The following is a 24,530-nucleotide window of genomic DNA, read 5'->3' as shown; positions in this document are numbered from 1 at the left end:
CTTCAGACCTGACATTGGTACATTGGGTCAGTGTCGACCTCTCTGTTTGTTGTGGGGATGGGATGAATAGCGTATGTGAAGTACATATCATTATGCCTGGCCCCTATCGCCATTCAATCCAAGTTGGCCATTCTACCAACATGATAAATGAGGGAGGAGGAGGGACAGGAGTGACAGACATATGGTAGGGATGACTCATGCATCAGAAGTCCAGAGCTGGGGGGAATGCATTTGGAAGGTCTTTCTAAGAATGCAGCCCAGTCCCAGTGCTGAGAAAAGCCTCAGGGTACAAAGAGGATAACATCGGTTTTGAGATTGAGGATATACTCCCGTCGCAACAAGAAACCGATGCTTACTCAAGATGGACCTCTCAGGAGACCCATTAAAGAGTTGTCAAGGGGCCTGTCCAAGGAAAGAATTGAGTTTCTGACTCCATGCAGGTTAGGAAGGAAATTAAGAAATGGGAAACACATCATGATTATCTTCTCATTCTCCATTGTCTCCTGAGGTGATATCATCAAGTCCCAGAGCTTTAAACATCATCTATGTGCTGATGACTGCCAAATTTATATCTGTACCCTAGTGTCTCCCAAACTTTAGGCTTATAAATTCAGTTGTCTACTTGCATTTCTCTTTGTATATCTATATGTAGATATACATGTTATGTAGATATGTAGATATATGTAGACATAGATATTAACTTGAAAAGTACAAAACTCAGTTCCTGGTCTTCTTCTCTCCCAGTACAACTTTCTCCAAATATCTCTTGGATCTCATGATCACTTCATTGCATTATTACACAATTTTTAAAAAGTAAGTATTAATAGAACAAGATACTAGATTCAAGGGACTGTGCTAATTGCTGGGAAAATAGAATAAAATAAGGGGTAATCCCTTCCCTCAAAGGGCTCACTAAGTATAAGTGGGGAGACAGTACATTGTCCTCAAGGTATTTGTTTGCAAGTCTCAATGTTTTAATGCATGCTGTAGATAAGAAAAGACAGAGAGGTTTCCCCACAGAGTGATGCTAAGGAGATAACATGAGCTGCTTCTCAAGGATGATGAAGAGGTTATTTGGTGGGTATCATGGTCCCAATTAATTACACTTGTCCTCTTTGAAAGGATTACGCATACCCACCCTAGAGATCAACTTTGGCCATCTGACTCACATTTGCAAAATAGAACGTGAGCAGAAATGTTGTCGGCTACGTTCGAGCAGAATCCTTAAAAGGAATCACCAGGTCGTTGCCCCTTTCCTTCTTTTGCAAGAATAGTATGTCCCAGGGAAGGGCTTCTCCTTCATCCTGGATCTCAGCATGAAGACAATCCATGGAGCCCACTGCATCCCGCATGAGGCCAGTGAGACATCAAACTTCGTTGACCTAAGCCAGCGAGATTTGGGGGTAGTTAGTTGCGGCAGCATAAATGAGTAAAGCTGACTAATGAAAAGATTGGTACCAGAGTGCAACAAAAGGCCTACAGTGTGTGACATTGGCTTTCAGATTAAATTAGGCACCAAGGAAACTTCTTGGTGACTCATATTTTCAGTGGAGAAACATTTGGTAAAACTGTTGCTTGTGGTATCTTAAAAGACAGATTACGTATCTGTAAGAGGAGCTACATATATAAAAATTCTGTGTGACAAACCACCCCAAGACTCAGTGGTATACAAAAGTAAGCATTTATTTCTTATTCAAGTCATCTGGGGTTCTGCTGATCTAAACTGGACCTTAGCTGGGCTTGGTGCCAGCTGTATATTGAGTTTGTCTGTGCCAGTGTTTCTCCCAGCCCTTGGAGCAGTGGTTAATGGAGGCAAACTCTTCTGGGGATGAAAGGCAGGAGCAGGGAGACACACTCCCCTGCGGCGTGGGTAGGGGAAGCAGTGGATATTAGCTAAATCATAGTATGATCAACCACAGTATCTAATGAACTTGGGGCTTTATGTGAATACATGGGAAAGAGCCCAGAAATTGTAGTCCTGTGTGCTAAGTTTTAGTTGTGGCCAACACTTAGTAGATGCTTTCCTTGGGCAAGCCACAATGTCTCTTAATCTCAGTTTCCCTATTTGAAAAACAGAGAAACACTAACTTCAGTATTTTTTCTTTCGAGAAATACTAGTTAGCCCAAATAAAGGTAGTGATTAGGTGATGGGGTAGATACTCATTGCAAACAGGCCTCATGGACTGCCAGGGAAATAATAACAGGACTTGGACAGAGGGGTCGGCAGCCCAGAAGACCCTCTGTGCCTACCAGGTGTTCAGTCGATTGTTCTGCCATCAATGTGCCTGTGTCTCTGCTTCCCTTCTGTTAAACTTTAATTACATGTGTATTTGGGTATGGACACACATGTACGTCAATCTTACACACACACACACACACACACACACACAGCCTCAACTCTTTCTATGATAAGAGGAACAGAACTTGTTTGGGCCCTTGAAGGGAGGAGGAAGCAAAGATAAAAATGAGAGCTGCTCAGCACCCAAGTCCTCAAGAGAGTTTACTAAAAATAAGATGTTTGGTATGAGAATATTTTTTCCCTAAAAACTTGTCAAGGGATGGCATTTCAAGTTTGTGTTGTTCAGGGAAACAGAAGTAGTACTCCGCTGGAGATGAGCCACAGTAGGAACCAGGAATACACAAACGCCAAGAAAGCAACAGATGCTATGCAGGGAGGTTTGGGCTTTCGGGGAGTTTGAATCAAGTTTACCTAAATCTGATTAGCACTACCCCAGATTGCGGCAACCAGGGCCCCTCTCTTGGGTCCTGTATTTAGGGGGGCCCCTTTCTGGTTCTCCTATACCTTTGTTCCTCCCTTTGGAGTAAGGAGTTTTCAGAGTCAGGAATACGCACTTCTGGAACCCATGGGATCCTGGAATCCCCTGCCTATTGGTACCATGCTGTCTTCTTAGGCCTGCACAGGCCTCTTGACTTCTGGAAACTGGGTCACCCCACCAGTGTGTACACCTCTGGGCCAAAGGAGATTTGTTCGCAGGGCTGTGGATGGAAGTTTGGTGTTGGACCCTAGGAGGTCCACATCGATACATAGGAGCCCCTCCTGGTGTTGGATGAAACCTGGGGAGGGAAAAGAAAGGAGTTGGATAAGGAGCTTTCTTTGGTGGTACTCTGCCCCCAGGCCCTGCAGATCTGAGTGGAAGGCTTATCTCTGAAGGACAGGGAGGCCCCAGCTGACATCCCATGTCATATCATTTGAGGGCCCCACCTATAAATACAGGGTATGCTTTGGGGAAGCCTGCCTTGAGAATTAATCACAATCCTCCTCCCTAACTGATATACTATGTCAGGAGGCTGCAAGAAAATTCCAGCTACAATTTTCATTTTCAAAAGCTCATCCATCTGCATTAAGATCTTGTAAGAGAAATATTTCATTCCTGGGCACCTGTAAAGTGGAATAGGCAAGACTTGGTCCTCACACAAGGCAATAATTCCTCCATTTGGAATGCCAACAATGTTCTCTCCTTGGCAAGTTTATAGAGCTTATATCCTGCCTGTTTGCCTTTAATGAAGAAATGTTAAATATTTTTAAATAAACTTTCTTTAATGGGCCAGAAATACATATCCTCCAGGTCTTTTGCTTCTTTAAATATCCTAAAAGCTATAAATCTCCTGGATTGGACTGAGGACCACGTCAGGGGTGTCCCCAGCTAGCTGAGTTTGTGGGGTTCCCTCTGGTTTGTGGGGCTACAGTTGGGGTGGGCAGAAGATTTCAAGCATCATTGTTCCTTTATTTGGGTGTGTCATCTATCTACATTCTTCCTGCAGCTTGACAGAGTAAACGGAATACTTTCTAGCCTCGGTGCTTACTTTTCTTTGCCTGAAGAGATTTAAATGCCCCATCATGTGCCCACAATTCATATGGGAATCTTCAAGGATAAAGCATTGTGCAACCTTGTGTCCCCACTGTCCCTCATTTGTCCCCAGGAGTCCTCTCCTCGATGGTTAAGAGGAAAGGGCACTGAACTTGGAACCAGGTGGCCAGTTTAAAATCCAAGACCCATAGTTTACTAACTAGGTAATGTTAGGTGTGTCAATTAAACATACTCTTATTAGAAAGAAGTCAGACATTCAGTAATTCCTTCAAAAAGTAGATACCCAGGACTACTATGTGTTAGACAGCATGAGAGACACCTGGAAAACAAAGATGAAACGCCCAGGTAAACAAAGTTAGCAATTACCTCGTGACTTCAGTACTAGAAGAGATGGGTAACACCTTGTCCCCCTCCCAGGAGAGTGGAGGGTCAAATGTCCAAAGGTTCTAACTGTGCTCTGTAGACGTAAGCAACCGATCGTTGAGAAATGGAAGAGTACTGAAAAAAAGACATTATTTTAGAGTTTTACTGTAGTTGGTGTGCAGTGATTGAGTCACATATATCTCCCTTTTTAGTATGTATAACTGTCGTTTATTTTTTTGTAATCTCAGCCGCAACTTCATTTAAAAAATAGATGCAGGAGTGCACTGAAGTTGAAGTGAATTTCAATACAGATTGTTCTGATGATTTGAGAATGGGATCCCCCTGGGGTATTGCGCAACTGGGCTTGGGACCTTGGTCTTGGAATAAGTAGATGGTCTTTCACATTCAGAGGAGAGACAAGCAACAGGAGATCACCACCCTAACAACACAGATCATTGTACAACTGGCGGGGCAATTGGGTCAAGAGTGAAAATCAGAATAATCTGAATACAGATCGTAACATAGAAAAAAAAATTCCATCCCTCCTGACTCCTTGAGCCATCGATTGGAGTTACAGAGATGACCGTTCTCTCAGCAGAAATGTATTAAGACCATATGTAAAGATAAATATTCTGGTCAGAGCAAGATAGGATAACAAAAAGCAATGAGCAAGTCAGCGGGGGCACCACACGGACTGCTGTGTTTCCACCCACACTAAAGAACACTCAGAACCATGGGAGGTGTAGATCCTGTTCCCCCTTTCATTGGCTCATTTATTCAACAAATATTTATGGAGCGCCTGCTGTGGGCTGGGACTTCAGAAGGAAGCAAAACCTGGCATAGCCCTTGCCTGCATGTGTGTTTGTAAAGGACATTGACAGTCAAATAATCACACAATCTCATCTTTAGTTGTGGCGGGGAGAAATGCTATGAAGGGGAGCATATGGCACAAAAGGGAGGCTGCTCCACAGAGATCTGGCCCATAAGGGGAGATACAGTAGGTTCCCCAGGAAGTGATGCTTGATGTCTGCTGCCATTGTCACCTCTCCTTCTCTGTCACTTCTGCCTTTCTCTTCCACCTTTTAGAGACCCTGTGATTACATTGGGCCCAACTGGATGACCCAGGATAATCTTCTCATCTCAAGGTCCTTTATTTAATCATATAGACCAAGTCCCTTTCAATATGTAAGGTAACATATTCACAGGTTTCAGGGATTAGTACGTGGATATCCTTGGGGAATCATTATTCTGCCCACAACATTGGAGCATCTGTATTTAAACCTGAGGAGGAATTGGAGGGTAGGTGATCTATGAAAGACATGTTCAGCTTTAAGCAACTGGAGATTGCACATAGGCTCAGCCAAAGCAGATGGAAGGTGAGCTTTCAGCAAAAGTCATGCTAAGTAATCGAGAGGCAGAGCCCAGAACTTAATGCCTGAATGAAATGTTTATGGTGTATAAGGCTGGTCCACTCTAAAGGCAAATAAAATTCTTGATAATCCAAAGGATTTGCGAATTGATTTGAAAGCACATGGGTTCTGGCGCAATGCCTAGCTCTGTATATAGCCTGCCTGCCTGTGACAATCTGGGGCGCTGTTTCTCTACATGCATCACCCCTGCCCTTGGAAGGAGTCTGGTTTCCTGCTCTTTCGGAGATTCCAAGTACGCTCTGTTTATTAGCATCTCCATCTACATCACCACACACCCCTCTTCCCAGAAGAATCTAAATTGGTTTAATCATACTGTAAGTTTCCCTTGTAGGATTTTTCCAGTTCTAGTTTTTCCAGCTTGCTTTTATGATAATATTTTTTTCCTATCCTCCTTACCTTCTTCAGGCATGAGATATCACCACCCCCTCTTGAGAAAAACTCAGGGGGCCTTTAGTAACAGAAATCAAGGGAGAAGAAAGAGAAGAGATTCCACACCATGGCTCCTGCACCTCTTAGGCTAAGTGGACAGCTATTATTGGCAGTGCTTTGTAATGTTGACCCTAGGCCAGGTTCCCTCCCATCCTACCACCCACAGAGAGCCCAAGTTCTCTCCAGTTCCACACAGATTACCTTCCTGAGGGGTCAAAGTCATATAAAGGTGGGGAGAGGTAGAGGATTCCATGAACAGCCTGGGACTTTTCCTGGAAGTCTTCTTAAGCCAGGCAAACAGACATCGCAATGAAGGAGCATGATGAGGGGTCCAAACCATTGTAATTAGGATCTCCCCCAATTCACCATGGAACTAGAGGTCTCATTCCTTTTTTAAGAAGCCACTTTTCTCTTCTCTCTCCCTTTGGAGCATCTATATATCAGCATTTACTGATTTATTCTTTGGGAGGAAGGAAAAATGGGAAGTCTGAATAAGAGCTGAAATCCTCTGAGCTTCTGCTTTCTCGGTTTTAGAGACTGAGGTTAGACCTTGGAGGAGGTTGAAGTTTCTTCCCTTTGCTACCCCTTTGCAGGGTCTGGGGAGAGACCCCTCCCATTCTCCTGACCTGTAAGAGGCAGATAATCACGTCCTGTCTCGGGGGAGGCGAGGTGTGATAATGTATATAAAGCACTTATAAGATGCCTGGTATCCAATAAGCTTTTAGTAAATGTTCACTAAGAGGCAGGATGGTGATGATGATGATGATGATGATGATGATGACGATGTCAATGATGTCCTATTTGTTTTAACCTATCCTGGTTGGGTTCTCAAGCTTTAACAAGGTGGGGATGCTTAGAAAAACTTCTAGTTCTTTTTCCCAACTTTGCTCTGTTGACAAATAAAATTCTAGAAACTTAAGCTGCCCCTTACTTAACTGGCCCACACATAACATTTTTCTTAAATGCAGCTTCAAGTCTCTGTTATTCATGTCTTTGTTGGTCTCTATCAATTATCATCCCTAAGTGACTCCCTGACTGCTGTGGGGTTGTTGTTTGCAGATTATGCTACTCTGGGGAGTAACTCTAGAAAGTTAGAGAATTCTATAGCTTCCATTTCTTTAGATCCTACCACAATCCTTCCAAATACTCCTTTCAAAATGTGAACTTTTAAATGTGTTGGGCAGTTCTGGTTTCAATCATCAGGTCACACATTTCCCTTCTCTTTATAGGTTGGACAGTTCAGAGTGGGTTGTGAAGATGATCTGCTAAATGTTCTGCCTCCCAAATAACCATGTTGATTAGAGACAGACCAGTGTCTCAGATTTTCCTAAAGACCTCTTCATGACCCTTCTGCTAGTTTATGTTTTGCCCCCCAAAGAGCCCCTTCCCATCTCCCTCAGAGGGTCTAAATGCTCATTTACAAGACACACAGAGGGAAAGAAGAAAAAGAACACCAAGAATATGGTTCATTGCTCAGTGCAGCCCCTGACAACAGATCCCCCCTGCTTTCCCTCTTCGCAGCCCATAAACTGCTCTGTAAAAATCAAAAAGCGTGAATTTACAGGGCCCAAGAGGAGCCAAGGGGTGAAGACCCATCTCTAACCAATGGATCAGGCATACTGATGAAGCACTATGATGAGGCCTGGCCAATTTCTGGCCAATAAAACATCTTCCCTGCCTCCCCAGATCCTTGACCTTCTCTTTCCCACATAAAACTAAGTAGGTACACAAATGAGGGGGAGAGGTCAACAAGAAAGCCGGAAAACAAAGCAAAATACCCAGCATGCCCTGGCCCAATAGACAAATAGATTTGGGTTACAATGGTGTCCCTCCTGGGCCTTTATTCGTCTTTGGATTCCTTGGCTATCCTGCTTATTTAAGTACCTCTGGATTTTCCATTTTAGGTAAGCCTGGGTCAGTCACTAGCAAATGATTGTTGTCAAAATAGTTCTAAATAGAAATAGAGGCCTAAGGCCCTGTAGACGTTGAGGCAGCTGAGTAAACCCTGTGGGCAGTAGAAGAGACAGAGGAGGTCTGGGAAACAAGGCGGGGCCATGCTGGCGTTGTGACTTTGGTCATTTCAATGTCTCTGAGCCTCGGCTTTCTCATCCCCACAAGGAGGAGAGGGAGGGAGGAGGGGTGTTGGAATGGATCTTGGGATCTCTTTGTCTGATATTTCTAGCTCTTAAGCAGGCCTGGGATCCAGGGATGGAGGGGGAGGAAGGATTGACAAGGCAGGCATCATGGGACAATAGGGGAGGGAAGCTATCTAGCCTCAACCTTCTAAGTGACAGATGGGACCTGCATTTTGTCCATTTATTTAGCTCTGGCCAAGATTGCATTGACTAATGTTCATGTGACTGGGAATTCTTCTAATTCTTTGAGTCTGAGGCAAAGAGGGAGAGAGAGAGAGAGAGAGAGAGAGAGAGAGAGAGAGAGAGAGAGAGAGAGAGAGAGAGAGAGAGAAACCTGGATTGGGTAAGAGGAATAACTATTACAGACATATCAAATACTGGGCAGACAGAATTATGATAACATTCCTTGGTGTCTTGTTTGAGGATAAAAGTATCTTCTCTGTAACTTGAGGATGCAGCCCGTTGTGGTCCCCATACAAACTTCCAAAAGAGGCAGTGAATTTGAATCACCACCAATCATTGTGTGGCATGTTGCACGTATGGGGCTGAGGGGTGGAGGGAGGGAGTTCAGATGAGTTCCTGTTTAGGTAATGAGTCACTGCAGAATCATCTGCCAACAACCTGGATTTGGCAAAACCAGATATGCCATCCCCAGTTTAGAGCCACTGGAACCCAGAGAAGGATTTAGTTAAGCTGCTGAGTGGGCTCAGGCTGGAACTGAGCTGGATGGTCAAGGTTCATCAAACCCAAGATGTAGATGTAGAAAAGGGTTGGTTTCAAATGGACTTTTCAGGGAAAGGGAGGTCCAGACAGGCCTCCAGGGATGGTCAGACTCCAGGCTGCTGGGGCAGTGCGAGAAATACCTGCAGTAGAGACAGGATAGTTTTCTCCGCTGGACTAGATAGCTCAGGTCCAGAAAATAGAAGTAGTTGATCTGAAGTCACAGCTGGTTAGTTGATGGGCTGGAATTCATACCTAAGTTCATTCCCTCGTTTGGTCAACGGAAGTCAAACATGTGCTGTGGGCTGGGTGCTGGGTGCTTCCGCGTCCTGACACCCTGCCTGATTCTCTTCCCAGTGGATCATGACAACTCGGTTCCTGTAGAATGCACAAAATTAGCAAAGCCATACATTTCCTTCCTTGCCAAACCTTTCTTTCTTTGGTTAAAATAATGTGATGGAGGAAAAAGCATAGATGATAGATGTTTTCAATTTGGAATGAGAGTAGGGATCATGGGTTTTGGATGAGGTCTCTGTAGGTATTCTATAAATACCTAAATAGCCAAGCTGCTTCACCTAGACCCCCTTTACCACCCAAACAGTCTGAGAGGCTTAGCAGGGAGCCAGGGCAGGGAAAAGGGTGTCTCAGAGCCAGGGGACACCTTCGGAGGGGATTCATTACACAAGTCTGAGCCTTGGAGAAGTAGCTCGGAAAGAGTAAACCTTTGCACTAATGCCTCATAAATCAAAGGTGTTCTATAAATAATATTTATTTCCTCTTTGGTACTGTCTTGAATTTAGTGGTTATATATTACCCTTTCCTCACCCGGTTTCTTTCTTGGTTGTATATGACTTCTTCACCCAAAATGGGCTTTTGAGGTTCCAGTATACCCACCTGACGTGTGTGCACATAGGGTATGTTGTCTGTTGAGGGGACGGTGTCCCCGCCTTGTTATTTAGGGTCAATGGGGCTGGATGAGGTCAGCTGGGTTTTGGAGAGTTCAGCTCAAGACTCCAACGGGCAGGGAGCAGCCCGATCCTCCAGCTTTCCCGCCAAGTGCACACTCTTCCGAATATCACTGAGCTGAAGATAAACATGGAGCTCATAACAGCTTTTTCATTCGATGTCCTTTATTGCATGTCCCACACTTTAAATTCCTTTGCTTCACTCCTGTATTCTTTTGGATCTTTCAGAACAAACATTAAGGAGGGGAAAAAAATTAAAAAGCAAATGCTCACTTCCCTCCACCACCCTCCCCAGCCTTTCTGAGTGACTCACTCCAACTGGAACAATCAATCTTAATCAGGATGGTATGACAGCCGAGAGAAGACTTCCACAGAGAAGCCCTGTGGTGCCAAAGGCATGGCGAGGCAACCAGCTCTTCTCTTGGGGTGCAGTGGGGGCAATGTGGAACGATTTAGTTGTTTTAAAAATAGCATTTTGCAAAATGAGAGCTGCCTGTATCTGCAGGATGGGCAGCAGGTCAGGGGTTGTGAAACTGCTGTGCTAACCACCCAAGTGTGAGCAGCCACTTTTAATCATGTTGGCTGGGAGGCGAAACAGGCCACCGGGCCCAAACGATCAACCCCACCTTCTCCGGGGGAGATTGAGGACAAATCATTGCTCAGGTTTGCACTCGTGTTTTTCTCCACAGACCCCAGAGCTTCCATGCATGTATCCTTACCCGTTATTCTCATTTTCTGACAGGTGCAATTACTCATGTCCTCTCCCCTGCCCATCTCCTGTTTTGTGTTTCTCTGCATGGGTCACACTTTCCAACAAGCCCCATCTACACCTGGTACCCTAGAAAGGCTGTGGTCAGCAGAGTGTACTTTTTGCAGATGGCTTTGCAAGTCCCGGGATGACCAGAGGAAACCACTTCATCACCTTAAAAATGTGGTCACACCGTTTAATTTGCAATTAAGTGGTGGAGTCTTCATTAGCAGGAAGACTGCTGTTACTCTCTTGAGGTCCAAGAACACCGGGGACATAGTCCAAAGTGCACAGTCCTGTTTTCAGATACAGGGCAGAGAGAGAATTGGAGTGTACAGTCTGCTCAGTCATGGATGTGTGTTGTTTTAGCTCCTTCCACGGTTGCCTTTGTTCAACGCTGCCCTGATATACACTGAGGGGTCCCTCTCCATTGCTGTGGCCATATCCTGGTTGTCCCAGATATGAGCACAGGGCACAGTGGTTTCAAGGCCATACAGGGGCACCAAGGTTCCAGCCACAATAATCCATGATGCAAGAAAGGCTTTATCAGAGGGGATGAGGTGGTGGAAGTGGTGCTGGGGACAACACCAACACCAGGGGAAGAGTCTGGTAGAAGGAGAAAGGATTCGCAGAAGGAGTTCCCACTTTACTCAGGGTGAATTCTGTCCTTGGAGGCTGTGGTCTCCTTCTCTCCCAGCAGAGCTTAGTTGGGGCCATCCCAGTCTTCCTGACATTCCTTCTTAGTCTGGTCAGGCCACTGTAGCAGAATACCATTGACTGGGCAGCTTAAACAGGCTTTTATTTCTCACAGTTCTGGGGGCTGAGGAATCTAAGACCAAGATGACAGCAGATTCAATCTCTGCTGAAGGCACTCTTCCTAGTTTGCCATCTTCTCCTTGTATCCTCACCAGGTGGAAAGCAGAGGAAGAGAAAGCTTTTTTTGGGTTTCTTCTTATAAGGGCTACTCCCTCATAGTCTAATGACTTCCGAGAGGCCCCACCTTCTAATACCATCCCATTGGCGGTTAGCAAGTCAACTTATGGGGCACACAGACATTCAGTCCACAATAAGTTCTAATAAGGCCTCTCTCCCAGGGGGCTCTTTCGTCCCTTTGTAAATTTGCCTTTCTCCTCTGTACATGTTGTGAAAAATATCAGGCCATCAGAGGTTTCTACACTCTTTCCCCAAAGAAATGGATACCTGCTGGCCTTTCAGTCACAAAACTAAGAGAAGCCACTCCAGTAATTTTCCTTATGGTTTGCTCCCGGTGCCTTGCTACCTTCTCTTCCAGATAAAGAGTCTGACCTAATCATTTTCTATATTCTGCTTCATCGTGCACACTATTGTACTGGAATAAAAAAGAAAATATCCCTTGGTCAAGTTGTGCTCCAGTGCATCCAACAGCCATTGGTTGTAGTAAGAAGTCATTGGCTTGAGAACAGAAGCCATAATGTAAGAACAAACTCCACTCCCATCCCTCCATATTGGGGGTGTCAGTTCAGGGTCTTCAGGTCCCTATGGACACAACATTTTCCAAAGTCTGTTGTCATTCATAACACAGGCATTTCTTTTTTTTTTTTCTTTTAAAGATTTTATTGGGGAGTTGGGGGAGGGGAGCAGCACTGGGGAATCAGGGGAAGGGAAACAGACAAGTTGCTGTCGTTTTGTTCTTCAGTCTAGTTGTGGAGGACGTCGTTTCACTGGCCCATGTTGGTATTATTATTGCGCTCTTCCCAGGTGAGGCAGATTGGTCGCTGGCCTCTGGACGGCCGCTCACAGTGGCTCTTGGCAGCTCACACCGGCTGCCAGCCGCTCACACTGGCTGCTGGCCACACATGGTAGCTTATGGCAACCCACTGCAGCAGGGGCTGCAGCCTACGCCGTCGCCGGCGACTCAACGCAGCCCAGCTCCAGATCGAGCTGCTGTTCACCATCTTAGCTGTAGAGGGCAGTGTCACTGGCCCCCACGTAGGATCCGAACCGGGGCCCTGCTGCTCAGAGCTGGCATCCCAAGCCAGCTCTTAACCAACGCACCACTCGGCCAGCCCTACACAGGCATTTCTTGAGCACCAATGCTTTGCCAGGCATGCCAGGGACATTATAGTACAGAGATGAAAAATATAGAATATACCTGCATTATTATAATGTTATCTAGTAATGGAGGGCAAGGGCATGCGTAAGCAACAATGATATAAAGTAAAAAGTGACAGGTCTTGGCACCTTAGAAAACAGAACCAGATGCAAAAACTATTGTGCTGCTTCTTTGTTGGGGAGTGCAAACCCAGGAAAGGAGGAATGGAGAGACAAAGGTGTGAGGAAGGAAAGGAGGAGAACAATGATAAGGGGACATTTACCAAGCCCGACAGCACATGATAGTAAGTGTAACTAATTGCTCAGTCTCCTAGGACTGTCTTCCTAGAGGCCTGAGAACTAGTGGGCCTCAGGAAAATTCATGGTGGATGGGGAAATTATTCACAGGCTCCTGTCTCCCATTGGTCAAAGCTTCATGTACATCCCACTGGGTTTAATGCCTCAGTAGCAACAGGAATGTACCAAAATGGAAGGCAAGGGGTTCAGAACACGGATATGAGAGACGTCACTGTCAGAATATGCTCATACACAGTTGGTCAGAGTCCACCCTCTTGCCCTGGCTTCAGTCTCAGATAAATGCCCCTTTGGTGGTGACGAGGGTCATCAGTGGCTCCAGGCTCTCATCCACTTTAGCAAGTTCCAAAATGGATAGTGAGTGTGACAATAGAATGTTCCATCAAAATAAAGAAAAAAGAAAAAGAGGGATTCTAGCTAGACCAGTGGTTCTCAACCTTCCTAATGCTGCGACCCCTTAATACAGTTCCTCATGTTGTGGTGACCCCCAACCATCAAATTATTTTCGTTGCTACTCTATAACTGTAATTTTGCTACTGTTATGAGTCATGATGTAAATATCTTTTTGTTTTCCGATGGTCTTAGGCGACCCCTGTGAAAGGGTCGTTCAACCCCCAAAGGGGTCGCGACCCATAGGTTGAGAACCACTGAGCTAGACTATGTGAAAGTGATAAAACAACAGTTGTCCACCCCAGGATCAGAAACGTATTGGCTCTGTTGGAGTTAGGACTTGGTTCTAGACCAGGGATTGGCAAACCGCTGCTTGCGAGCCACATGCGGCTCTTTGGGTATCATCTCAAAAGTTTTCCGACCCCTGTTCTAGACTAAGCTATCTCCTGGAGTTGGTGATGGAGGGCACAGGTGTGGGAAATGGCCATTGCTGCTTGCTTATTTTAAAGCTGCCTGGGATAAGACAACTGAGATTAAGGTCTGAACTCACTGAAAGAAGTCCCGTTTGGTCCTTTTCCAAAAAGGAGACCGTAGCCTTACCCTACTTGCAGACTTTCTTCTCCTAGAGAACCGAGTGGGAAGCTTTCCTTCTGCATATTCCATATTCCCAGGACTGAAACATGGCCTTCACTGCCCTGGGTTCTGGGAGCTTCGGCCCTTGTAGGAAAGGAAGAAACTCAAAAAATAATTATCCTAGAGAATGGAAGATGGAGTCTCAGCATTTGGGTTTTTGTTTCTTTCTTTCTCTCCTCTATTGAATTAGCATGAAGTCCAAACCAGATCTTAGAGCAGAATTGGCTGCCACATAATTTAGACATGTTTGCATAACATTCTGAAAATAATTCAATAAGAATAGGTTTTTCTTGGAATTTATCACTGCCTGGCAAATTGGAGCCCAAACACAACTTTGTGCTAAAAAGGCATGGGACCCAGCAAATGGAAACAACAGTGACAGAGAGAAAGGAAACCCAGGGAGCCGGTCGGCTTTCATTATCCGTGATGGTGTGAAGCAAAAATAGAAAACACAAGGCAGCAGCAGAGACAAGCACAGCCTGTGTATCAGGCCCCTCATCTTCTCCAGGACTCCATGACAACTGACAGGCCAGGGTGGCAGGTGAAGGGCATCTTAGGTCTCAGAGATGGTTCTGAGAAATGTTCTCATGTGGTGTTTTTCCATGTCTTTGAAGGAGACGTTCTTTTCCTTTTCCTTATAGTTCCTAATTGAGAGGATCCACAGGTTCAGAAAATAGTAAACTGACCTAAACATATAGGAGCCGTAAATAGTAGCTTACAAGGACAAGTACAGAGCAGTCAACCTAAATCAGAAGACCCGGCATGATTTCAGGTTCTGCCATTCTCACTGGGACAGGCCAAGTCGCTTCTCTGAAGGGAACTTTTCCCCCTTTAGACTGGGGGAGGATAATACTTAGCTCTGATCACTGTGAAAAGTATTCTTAGTGTAGCCCTTCAAAGCTGCAGGGCATTTTAAAATCCACATGAGGTATGTAGGAGACCTCAGGTATAATGCAGGCCCTTTCGTAGATGGCGGTTCCTCAGGAACTACTGTTGTCAGGTTGGAAGTTGGAGTTCTTGTAGGGCCGAATTATGTGCTATGTCACCTGCCTGTGGCTCAGTATGTGACCTTTGGACTCTTCCTCACTCTGGACCTTAGTTTCTCTGATCATGATGGGCAGAGCTAAGTCTCCACTCCCTTAAATGTTGGTGTCTCTCAGCCTCTTCTCTTCTCAGCCTTCCGCATCTCCCTGGTCACCTTGTACATGGTATGGCCATGCATTCCTTCTGTCTGGCCCAGAATCCATACCTTTAGCCTAGATTTCTCTTCTGACCTCTGCTGTCTATTCAACCACCTGGGCATCTAGCAGCACCTCCTTCACACCTCCTACCTGAAATTGGAGTTGTTCTGCCTGTCACAGTGTCTTAGTCAATTCCAGCTGCTCTAAGAGAATAGCATAGACTGAGAGGCTTCAACAACACACATTTGTTTCTCACAGTTCTGGAGGCTGGAAGTCTGTGATCATGGTGCTAGCTAATTTGGTGACTGGTGAGAGCCCGCCTCCTGGCTTGCAGATGGCCATCTTCTTACTGTGTCCTTATGTGGTAGCAAAAAGAAGCTATGGTATCTCTCCCTTTTCTTTTAAGGCCACTAATCCCATTGTGGGCGCTCCACTACCATCACTTCACCTAAACCTCATTGCCTCTTAGAGTTTCTTCTAATGAAACTCTAAGAGTTTCTTCTATCATGATAGGGGTCAGAAATTCATCATACAGACTCTGGGGGAACACAAGCATTCAGTCCATAGCACGTAGTGAATGATAAATCATCACTGTAGGTGCTCAAGTCAGTAGGTATCCAGTAAGCATCCTTGACTTCTCTCTCTCCTATACCATCTACTTGAAATCTAGTAAGGACCATTCTGGCTTCTACAATCTCTTAAATGTGTTTACTTTTCTCTATCCTTGCTACCACCACCCTCATTCAGGTTCTTGTTCTCTTTTCTTGGGTTATGGTCACAGCCATCATAATGATCTCCCTACCTCCGATCCTGTCCCCTTCTAATTCCTTCCCCAGGCCGTAGCCAGAATATTTCTAAAAAGCAAATTCAAACATGTCTCTTTTCTGCTTCACACTCTTTACTGGCTTCCCTTTGACCTCAGAATAAATTCTAAATTCTTTGACATTATTTACAAGCCTCACCTTCTGAGCCTGCCCCACCCATGCCCTCACCCTTGTTTAATACCTTACATGCCCTGTGGTCTCTGTGCGGCAGAGATCGGGGTCTTTATACAAGATGTTCCTTCATGGAACAATTTTTTCTGTGCCTTCCTAGGCTCTTCCCCACCGTTCAGTTGACCTTGTCTTCCTACAGGAAGCCAGCCTGAATTCTCACTCCTTAATTGCAGAGAAAGAGGAATTTTCTTGCTCACAAAGTAAAATTAATAGCAATTGTTTTTTCTTCTACCTGAATGTCTTTTCTACCGAAGGAACAAACTCACCAGTTCTAAGCAAAACAAAAGCAAGCTTTATTGTCATCCCTCATTTCTGGTGGACCCAGTGTGGGAGTGGGGGAATCCCTAGCCCATGGAGAAAGGACATTTAGAGTTCTAGGCAGAATGCACCCACTCAGAGGAAAGGGTATATAACATCCCAGCACCTGTAGGTTTGCACAGCGGCTTGGGTTCACCTTGCTTGGCTGGGGGCAGTTCAGCAGGTTTACCAAGAGGTTCTGTCAGCTGTAATAACAATGCTATAAACTTCATCCTTAATGGGACCAGAGATTCCTTTTTGATACTAAACTCTTCCAGAACAGCTAAGATTCATGAGCTAAGTCACCATTTACAACTAACCATTAACATTCTCAAATATTACATTGCTAAAGCCAATCACACTCTAACAAATTCAAAGTTAATATTTTGGCTACTGTACTCTAAGAGAGATACATCACCTTGTTTGTAACTGAAGGCTATAGTTTCAATTTATTTAGGAAAAGTTCTACTGACCAGAAAGAGAAAGTCTCATTACAAAGTAGTATTTTCTTGGGACAAAGATTCTGAAAAGGAGAATTTTCCTGGGGATTCCTATGAAGTCATCCTTTTAGAGCTAATGCACCTTCTTTTTCTGGGGTCCCATATAATCCCATACTTTTCCCATCATATATATATATAGTATATCTTAACTCTATGTCAAGGTGCCTTATTTAATACCTCTTGCTTCCATCAGATTCTAAACTCTGTGAGGGGAGGGACCTCAGGTGACTTTTTCAATGCTTTGTCTCTAGTTCCTGAGATAAAATAGGTGTCAGTAAATGCTGGTTGAAGACATACTCATATAATCTCTTTTGCTGCTGTTCAGGACACTGGTGGGAATGAGAATTAAGACCTCTGTAAACACACTAGCTTCCTTTTGAATCAGATTTCCCTGCCACCTGTATTTCAAGACAGAATAATCTTTCAGGGAAACTACCATCTTCTTGGGTTAAGAGCAAGAAATAGAAAGAAGCTTGTCATTTTGCCATCTGAAAAAAAGAGGTAAAGGGGATACAGAGGGAGGTGAGATTAGAAGTACATAAAGCAAGGAGAACCTCGTGTGTGGGATCAGAGGAACTGGAAACAGGGCTGCCAACGTTTGATCAGTTTCTCCTGTGTCACCTCAAGTTTCCCCAACATTTAGGTTGATGGCATATGTTCCAAATTCAAATATTTCATGTCCCCGAGGACTTGGTGATCTTGATAAATAACCACATTGCGAGGCAGGCTGAAGGCTCTGCCCTTCTGAATGCAAATCACACCTTCTCTTTCCTCACCCATTCAACCCATTTCCCCCCTAATCCCAACCCTCCCACTTCCTTTAGCTCCAAACTATTAGGGAGATATTAACTTAATCACCCCAACAGGGGTAAACTGCAGGAGAAACACCTCAACCATAACCGCCTCACCACTCCCTTTGCCAAAGCAGGGTGAGGACTCTAGTATCCTTGGTGGGACAGACGTGCTAGGAAATTGTGTGCCTTCATCTCCAGACTTTGGCAAAGATGGGTGACCACACTATAAAGGGACAGGCTGCATGGATGCAGAAGTGATACACTGGTGTTCTAACACAGCGCCCTTGAAGCATATCCCCAAGATGGACCATGCTGTCTGGGGGGTGAGGGCAGGAAAGGAGCCAAAGTGAACTAAGACAAACTTCAAGATCCCACATGTGGATCTGCATGGATCCAGACTGCTGAAGCTTGAGTCCCATTGCAGCACAGCATCGGTATATAATCCTGGGCCTGTTTCTCAACCCCCATAAGCCTCAGTTTTTCCTGTAAAATGAGGATAATAGTGACTCCTAAGTCAAGGGTAGTTGGGAGTATTGAATAGGCTGATGCAAGAAAAGGGCTTAGCTCAAGGAATAGCACCGAAAAAGTTCTCACAAAAGACAGATATTACTATTGATTCTTGGTAAATCATTTTGGCATGGCACGGTTAAGCAGAGGCTTGGGTAGCTTGGTTGGTAGAGCATCAGACTTTTAAAATGGCATGGTTAAATGAAATTGATATGAAAACATTTATATAAATATTAAAAGAAAATACCACTTCAAGGGACTTTCCTGATTATAGTAGGATATCTGAGATTGTACTCAGGATACAAAAATTCATCTAGCTATGCTGTTAGGGGGCTTAGTTGGAAAGTTTTTGAAGGCTTGAGTCAAATCTCTCTCTCTCTCTCTCTCTTCTCTCTCATGTTTATCTATCATCTTTGTATTTATTTAGATAATAAAACTGAATCTAAGAGAACATTGTGAGTTGTAAAACCAGAGTAAAAACCTAGAGCCCAGAATTTCTGTTCTTTTATCCATTGCTCTTTATGCTGATACTCACACAAAGAGAACTGTCTACATGCCACCTGCATTCCTCACCCTGAAAAGTGAGCGTGATTATTTCCAATCTTCATCTGAGGAGCCAGAAGCTCATGTTAGTAAATTAAATTGAATTGAATTGAAGGTCATGGTGATAGGTCTTTCACCAGTTGAAGAGGTTGAATGTACAAGATGTCTAAAAAAGTCCAAATTACCTTGCTTTCTAGGAAGGGAAGGGAGGATAAAAGCAACAAGAGGGGAGGGGTCTCTGATGGTCTGGCCACTGATACATCCTAAATGTCTAAGAATAGTGCCTGGCATTTAACAGGGAGATCCATAAATATTTATCAAAAAATGCTAAATGAATAAACAAATGACTATTAAACATAGTAACAAGCCAATTGAAATGTTATTTTAAAAATGTAAAACTCATTAAAGGCCTTTACATTACCAATTTACATGCATCAGCATGTTATACCAGTCACCTTCTCCTCCTTAAAAGTAACATTCATTGTTTTTAATATTTATAGAAATAACAGAAATTGATAAAAACCAAAAAGTATGAGAAAAATTACTCTCATCCCATATATCATAATAATAATATATTCATCTTTTCAATCTAGAGAACCCGGTATTTCTATGATATCAGCACTCACATGATTCTGAAATAAAATCATCCCCCAATTTCTGATGTCCACTGTCATCTCTCCCTGTATTCTTTCCTCGGGCTGATTCATTCATTGGCATAATTTCTACTACATCCTCTGTGGGGATGACCCTTAAGTCTCCAATGGCCCCAACCTTTAGTCACCAGATTTGGGGAGTCATACCTTCTCATTTCAGTCCCTCTGTGTCCCTTTCTGAGACTAGAGCAATCACCCCTATTTTGTACACTGTTGTTAGATCAGCCATCTTAAAACTCGGCTCAATGCACCTCTCTACACTGTCCATGGCTTCACATCACCTGAAAATAATCAGAATACCTTAACCTAGCATTCAAAACTCTCATTATCTGACCTGAACCAACTTCTCCCTAATTTCTTCCAACTCACCTTCATTGGTACCAGCGTTTCTGAATACATCCAAGTTTTTAAGACATGCCTATCCTTTTTCTACTTCTGTGTTTTGCTCATGTTCCCTCTGCCAGGATGCTTCCTTTATGCTCTTATTCTTCTTCCTGCAATTTCTGAGCTGGGATATAAAAAGTGGGTACAATATGAAACTACTGCCTCCATGATATCTACCCAAATACTCAGGACAGGATTACTTTCTATCCACTGAGCCCCACAGAACACCATATTTTCACGTGTTTCTTGTCACATCCAAAGACATATCACTATTATAGATAAAGACACTGCATCTAGCCTACCAACTGTGAGTCCCTTGAGACCTGCACCTGGTAAATATTGTAGAGGAGCCAAAGGCCAGACATAATACCTTACATTTGTGGCAGGATATTAGTTTATACCCCTGTCTTCTCTCCCCCCCCCCACTTTCCTCCTCCTAAAGTTGGTCTGTGGCAAGATTTAGATGTTAACATAGCACTTCATGAAAATTAGTTTATGAGAGGCAGGTTGATCAGTCTAAGGAATAGTTCTCATAGTTCAGCACTGCAGAGGGGGTGGTGGGATGGGTGCAGGAACATGGAGCTCAAAAGAAAATGGAAATTAAGAGGTTCTACTGGAAACAAGGGCACTTCAAGTGAGGTATGGTGACGGTGGGGTCATCAATATGCTTTCTAACAGCATGCACTGGTGAATGGGGGAAATCGCCTAGTGATGGGATATTTCTCCTAACTCCTATGAGTTGTAGACTTTGGGCAACCATCACAGGCTGACTTGTATCCTGTTAAAGCTGGAACTGGGGTTTTCTTTTTTCTTTGAATCATATAAAAGTGTGTTTAGCTATAAAGTCACAGAAATCCTATGTAGTTTACAGACATAAAGATTTACTTTTCACACATAGAAAGAAATCCAGAAGTAGGCATATCACTGATCTGAGATGCATCAGAAACCCAGGTTCTTTCCCTGTTTCAGCCCCTCCATTTTTAGCACATGGCTTTGGCCTTCCTGGTCACAGGGTGGCTGTTGCATCTCCCAACTCCACATCTGTGTTTTAGGTTTGAAGAAGGCTGAGAGCCAAAAGGCTTTACATGAGGCTTTAACGATTTATTCAGATGTTCATTTATACCATGAATGCCTGAATAAATGGATCATTCAGGCTGCAGGATGACTATGAAAATCAAGTAGTTAGTCATCTAACCCCTTTTATCGAGGAAGGCTAGTGAGAAGTTAGTTAGAAATGATTTTCATTGAGCCAAACTGTCCTGGCTACTCTACCATAGCCTCTGACCCTCCTCTACCACAATTATGGTCTTTGTAAACAGTGACATATATCTAGATGGTTGTAAAAACTGGGTTCTGGGAAATACATATTTGTGTGTTTGTATGTGTGCATGTATGTGTGTATGAATGGATGTATGTACAAGGATGTGTGTGCATATATCGATGTAGGTATTTGTATACCTGCTCTAGGGCTAGGGGTTTGGCTTGTGAGTCTATTGTTATTATATGCTATGATAATTCCATTTCTATCAACTCTTCTTACACATTACAAATAAGGATACTTAAGAACTTGGGTTTAATTAATCTAACTCCAGAGAGCGTAAAGGCACCACTCCCATTCCAGTGAGATGCTATAGATGCCGAAGGAACACTTTGTCAAGGAATCTGAGAATCCTGCAGTGGGAGACTAAGCACCACTTTTTTTTTTTTTTTAACAAATGGAGAATATATTATCTAGACTTTAATTTCAGTAGTCTTTAATTTCAAAATGTCGGCCTTTAATTTCTTTGGATTATAATGTAAAGGGAGATTTGAATTTTGGACTTTAATTGCTCCCTGGGAGTTTAATACTGGGAAGCAGTTCAAATTCAAGTTTGAATCACTTTTATTCTGCTGACATTGTATTTTGGGTTGTATTGCTGCTAACTTCTGATGAATTATGTTGGGCATCACGGCCAATGACAACTTGTGATGGGATATAAGGTAGGCAATGGATTTCAAGCTTAGGGTATTTAGTTAACGTACCATTCATACCCATTTTAGAGTCCTGTAGAGCAAAGGTTAAACTGTCCACCATGATCCAGGTAGTCTATGCAATGGAGGGAAGGTTCACATGGGAAGAGCAACCTCATGAAGCTGTGAGGAGGACTCCCCTGACAGAACCTTGGGGAACAATCTAACCCCCGGTGGAGGACGAGTTTCATTACATCCTAATAGATTAAGAGAACAAATCTTGCAAGTGTTGGAGGATACACATTCTCCATTTCCCATGTTTTTTGGTGTTTTTTTTTTTAAAGATTTTTATTAGGGAATTGGGGGATGGGAACAGCGCTGGGGAATTGGAGGAAGGGGAACAGACAAGTTGCTGTCCTTTTGTTCTTCAGCCTCGTTGTGGAGGACGTTGCTTCACTGGCCCAGGTTGGTACCATCATTGCGTTCTTCCCGGGAGAGGCAGATCAGTCGCCGGCTTCTGGAGGGCAGCTCACAGCGGCTGCTGGCCACTCACGCTGGCTGCTGGCTACACACAGTAGCCCATGGCAACCCACTGTAGCAGTGGCTGCAGCTTACAATGTCATCGCCTGCGACTCATGGCAGCCCAGCTCCAGGTTGAGCTGTTGTTCAGCATCTTAGCTGTAGTGGGCAGTTTACTGGCCTTTATATGTGGGATCCGAACCGGGGCCCTCTGGCATCCCAAGCCAGCTCTTAACCATCGTGCCACTCAGCCGGCCCCCATTTCCCATGTTTTCAAAAAGGGAAAACATTGCCACTATATAGTACTACTCAGAAAGAAAAAGTAGGGACGAACTCGTCTCTCCTTCTCCACTCTTGTCTTAAATGATTGTGTGGTTAGAGAAAACTTAGAGACATGGCTCAGTCCCTTCTGAGTTTTCGTTTTCATGGGTCGGCCTTTGCCCTTTCTTTTCTACTGAGCACATAAGGGTCAGAAGCCAGGTGTGACAAATAACTGGAGGCAGTCCAGAAGGCAGACTTTCTCTTTCCTGACTATTGGGGCCTAGTGGCTGAGAGAGAGTGAATCTGGGTAAGGGACTCGTCTCTGCAGACCCACATACACTACTGAGAATAGGTCCTAAGTCTAGATCTGAGAATTAAGAAGCATTGAGAAGCTCAGTTATGGTCATGGATCCAAGGCCATAGTTTTCAAAGTAGTTTTATTCGTCATTAAACTGATATTTTTCTCTCCCCATCATCATCTGACCCCTATGTCTAAATTTCAGTTCCAAAGTGCAGTGGGAGAGGTGAGATTAATGATCACCTCTAAGTCCCCAACAAATATTAACAAGAAAAATGTTTGTTGGTTCAGTGGAAGATTCTCCCTCAGGGACCTGATCAGCCATACTTCCGGGGGAAAGCCAGTTTTGTGGGGGATAGATAGAGTTGCAAAAAAAGACTCAGGGGGTCCTTAGGGAAAGGAAGAAGGAGGGGGGCCCAAAAGAGATGGCATTTCAGGATGTTCCCTGGGGGAGGTCTCTGTATGGACTGATAGCAATTCAATGAGAAAAGCAGAAATGATATTTTGCTCCATAGTCTGAAGCTGTTACTTGTGGATGCCTCATAACATTTTCTTTCTGATAACGTATTGGACCTTCACAGTTTCCCAAATGTCATGGGAATTACTAAAGGAATGCATATATATGAGACATTTAAGAAACATCTATTGACTACTTTAAATGAAGGTGAGGATTTCTATTTCATAGAGTTAGTAAGAATGCAGCACACTAAAGGGACACATTAAGGAGGAAAAAAGAAAGGGGGCCAAACAAAATTCTACCTCTCTAATCAATAATCATAGGCAGAACTCACATAAACACTTAGGAGGAATAAGCAGGGGTTTTTGCTTTTTTTTTTAGCTGAGCCTTCCTGCCACCTGTTGGCAGCTCAGCTGCTGCTCAGCTCAGGCTGGGTCTCGAACCGCTGTTGCTCAGAGCTCACACTCTTGAGCGAGCTCTTTACCAACTGAGCCACTTGGCCGGCCCAGGAGTAAGCAGGGTTGGAAGGAGGTAGTGCTAATTGAAGACGATTGGAAAGTAAGCCAAAAGAAGGAAGGAAGGAAGGAAGGAAGGAAGGAAGAGGAGGGAGGAAGAAAGAGGAGGGAGGGAGAAAGAGGAGGGAGGGAGAAAGGGAAGAAGGAAAGGAGGAAGGAAGGGAGGGAGGGAGGGAGGGAGAGAGAGGGAGGAAAAAAATAAAAATATTTTATTTATATGCTATTTAGTAGATATATTATGTTATCAACCTGAACTGACACCTTTGTATTAAATAATACTTTCATATTAAAGTCTTTGTTGCAAATTGTTTTATCATCCTTTTGAACTAAGCCTGGGGACAATGCCCTAGAATGACCCTAGGTGAGACTGCAAATAAAGGAAAATTCAAAATATTTCCTTTGTATTAAATGGAAAATTGTTAGGGTCACAGATGCCAGGATAAAAGACCAAAAAGAGAAAACAATCTAATCAGGAAATGCAAAAGCTAAGATTTTAGCAAATTAACTCACCCTGATGACTCATCCCAGATGTATTAAGTTTTCACATTTTACAGCCTCTTCATTGGAAATACTAAATACCATCTGTCTCCAGTAGATGAGTTAATGTTAGTCTTAAAGGCTTAAAGTTCACATTTCCTAACTCTTTTG

The sequence above is a fragment of the Hipposideros armiger genome, unplaced genomic scaffold (assembly GCF_001890085.2).
Source record: "Hipposideros armiger isolate ML-2016 unplaced genomic scaffold, ASM189008v1 scaffold_38, whole genome shotgun sequence".
In the NCBI taxonomy this organism is placed as follows: Eukaryota; Metazoa; Chordata; class Mammalia; order Chiroptera; family Hipposideridae; genus Hipposideros; species Hipposideros armiger.
The sequence above is the reverse complement of the archived record's forward strand: the minus strand, read 5'-3'. Positions refer to the sequence as shown.